Below are 3,537 nucleotides of genomic sequence, written 5' to 3'. Positions count from 1 at the left end.
AAATTATTTAGAGTCCATTTAACTTTTTCAAAAGGGAAGTTTATATAAAACGAAGATTATAAAAATTTAACAAAAAGTTATAAAAAAATTAACAAAAATATCAAAATACGTATTTAGTTGTTTCCAACAAAACTTATAAAGCTAACTATTTCCTTAACTGTCATTTTGTCAAGTAAAATTTATTTTTTAAAAAGCAAATTTGTGGGCTATATCCTATTACATTACACATATACATTTCCTAGTATTTTAAGCCATAAAATAGTTCCTACAACTATAGAGCTAAAATAACAATACTTCTACTATAAATAGTGTTTAGTGATAAATTTTGTGTTAAAAACAAAACCTCGTCGGGCGGTGGTGGTGGCACACGCCTTTAATCCCAGCACTTGGGAGGCAGAGGCAGGCGAATTTCTGAGTTCGAGGCCAGCCTGGTCTTCAGAGTGAGTTCCAGGACAGCCAGGGCTACACAGAGAAGAAACCCTGTCTCGAAAAGAACCAAAAAAAAAAAAAAACTCACAATTTACTTTTTTTCCATACCCGAAGACCACAAGTGCTCTATCATTCAACTACAACCCAATACAATAATTTAATAATAATAAAATATCTGACCTAAATATGTAACTGCCTCAAAATGACTTGAATCAGGTTCAGGTACCATTGCGGAAGAGCACAGACTGTAGAAGCCAGAGGGAGGGGAAGACCAGAGCAAAACAGTGCCCTTGCTACTTTGAAGGTTCTTCTTTTTCTCACCCTTTATCCCCCTGGTTTCAGCCCCTAACCCTGATAGGAAAAAAACGACAGAGGGGAAGAGGAATTAGGAAAATCCCTGAATCTAATTTCTTTCCTTTTGCTTCTTCTTTGACCACAGCTACCACAGCCAATCTCCTTGATCATCACCAGCAGCCACCACCGACACCTCTGTACACCCTCTGAAAAGTCCCCTTTATCCCTAATGTCACACAATCACAGAAACAGCTGCAGCTGACAAAACCATGCCTCGGCTAGAGCTTGAGGCAAATTATGGTCAGTTACTGCAGCCCCATATCCCCACACCTGGAACTAAAATGGAAACACATTCTAATAGTTCTGTACTTTAAGGAAACAAAATTCCAGAACTGTCACTACACGGGATGTCCGCATTCTTCAACTCACAATAACTGTGGTTGCCTGTTCTAAACATAGAAAGGAAAAGGGTTCATGAGGGAGAATCAGCTGTCTTTAGGGTGTGGCTCCTGGTAGGTATTAGCACCTTCTGCATCCCTAAAGTCTCTCTTCCCCTGCCCCTTTCCCTATTCCGTACTTCTGCAAGGGTAATATGATCTTCATACATAAGTTAGAAAGTGTATTTGCCATTCTGAATCTGGTTGATTTCACTCAACACAATGTCCTGAAATTCTTTACCTATATTTCTACAAATTACAAGGCTTCACTGTTTTAGACTGAGTTGTATCCGTTGTACAGACACACACACATTCCTTATCCAGTCACCCAATGAAAGGCATGGTTTGTATTTTGCATTGGAAAGTGTTGCCATAAACTGGGGGGTTGAAACTCTCTTTTGCATCTCAAACACCCACTACTGGAACTGCTGTCACAAGTGGAAAAGTTTTCCTTTTAGTTTGAGGTGTGATGTGAGTGCAGGTGTGCACAGCCCCAGTGACTATGTGGAGTCAACGGACAACTCTTGGGAATGGGTACTATTACTTGGACCACCTCACTGGCCCCTTCTGAGAAAAGGTTTCATTATGCAGTCCTGGCACTCCCATGGCAGTACCTGTCACTCCAGTCCTACAGAGCCAAAGCCCTCTTTTGGCCTTCATGGATACTGTCCACATAGACATTCATGAAGGTAGATCACCCATACATATAAGAAAATACTTTTTTTTTTTTAATTAGGACTATTCTTCTACAGAATCCTATCATATCTAAGATGCTCCATTACCATCTAATGTGATGTTCACATTAAAATTTACCCTAGTATAAAAAAGTCCTTTACTGCGGAGTTTTTTATTCTAGAATCAAATAAAGGACCACCTTTCACATCACAGTATTGTTGCTCTTAAGACTCTTATCCAGGGCCGATGAGATGGCTCAGTGGCTAAGAGCACCGACTGCTCTTCCAAAGGTCCTGAGTTCAAATCCCAGCAACCACATAGTGGCTCACAACCACACATAATGAGATCTGATGCCCTCTTCTGAAGACAGCTACAGTGTACTTATGTACAATAAATAAATCTTTAAAAAAAAAAAAAAGACTCTTATCCAGAGTGTTCTCCCTCACCATACCATTTCCCCAAGACACGCATGCAAGCATGGGCCAATGTCCCACTCGATCAATGCCTCCCCTCTGGAGTTGTGTTTAGTTGTTTCCATAATGTAGCTGATTTGATCCCCCATCCATTGCATTTGGGGAAGATAAGTAAAAATCTCCACTAAGGTTAGAGCTAGGGGCAACAATGGATCAAGGAAGCACATTCTCTTGAAGCTCCTGCTGGTGATGCCAGGTTTCCAGGAGAGAAATTAAATCACCCAGTTGTGATGGATTCCCGGCTGTCAACTTCACTAAATCTGGAATGAATTAAAATCCAGAAATGGAGGGCACACTGTGATCTAGACCTTGAGGCATGGTGGCCATGAAAATCTTAGGCCCAGGCAAGGTGGTACACGCCTTTAATCCCAGGAGACAGAGGCAAGCAGATCTCTGAGTTCAAGGCCTTCCTCGGACAGAGGAAGTTCCAAGTAAAGAATTTAGGTCCAGACATTATGGTACACACCTTTAATCTGGGCCATAACTTCTGCTGGAGGCCTACATAAGGACAATGGAAAACAGAAAGGTTCTTTTTCCTTTAACTGCTTGCACTTATCTGCACATGTGTTGGAACCTACTACTTCAGGATTCCAGCTTACACAGAAGACCTGCTGAAACACCCAGCCTAGTGAGAGTGAGCAACCACTAGATTCTTGGGTTTCCCATTCACGGCTGGCCATTGCTAGATTAACTGGGACTGTAGACGGTAAGCTATTCCAATAAATTCCCTTAATATATCCAGACATTCCATAAAATCTATGATTCCAGATAACCCTAGCTAATACACCAGTATGTAACCTTCTGAGAGTGTCCCCAGAACAGTTTCTAGAGCTGACGGACCTACTGACTTAACACATTGATTTAAAGTATTACACAGAGTTTCTTTCCTTGTGTTTCCATGGTGATGGTGCACCTTCCAATTACTGGAATCTCTGATTCAATGAACTACCATACTTAAGTTACAACTCAAAAACTTTTTACTCAATAAAGGCAGCACTACTACTGTCAATAATCATCATTATCATGTTTGGTAAACTGTCCTCTGGAAATATTGGCCCAAAGGAAACCCCTGAGTTAACCACGCAGTGGTGGCATATGCATTTAATCCCAACATTTGGGAGGCAGAAGCAGGTGGATCTTTTTGAGTTTGAGGCCAGCCCAGTCTACAGAGTGAACTCCAGGACATCCAGAGCTACACAAAGAAACCCTGTCTTGGGGGGGGGGGGGGG

The 3,537-nt window shown here is 41.4% G+C and overlaps 1 protein-coding gene across 1 annotated transcript in view; it reads right to left on the bottom strand.

Annotated features, from left to right (window-relative positions):
• The window catches only part of Gfpt1 (glutamine--fructose-6-phosphate transaminase 1), a 55,160-nt gene that overhangs the window by 46,601 nt on the left and 5,022 nt on the right, over positions 1–3,537 (bottom strand). The gene's annotated exons all lie outside the window — the stretch shown is intronic.

Source organism: Mus pahari, chromosome 2 (assembly GCF_900095145.1).
Source record: "Mus pahari chromosome 2, PAHARI_EIJ_v1.1, whole genome shotgun sequence".
In the NCBI taxonomy this organism is placed as follows: Eukaryota; Metazoa; Chordata; class Mammalia; order Rodentia; family Muridae; genus Mus; species Mus pahari.
The sequence above is the reverse complement of the archived record's forward strand: the minus strand, read 5'-3'. Positions and strand labels throughout refer to the sequence as shown.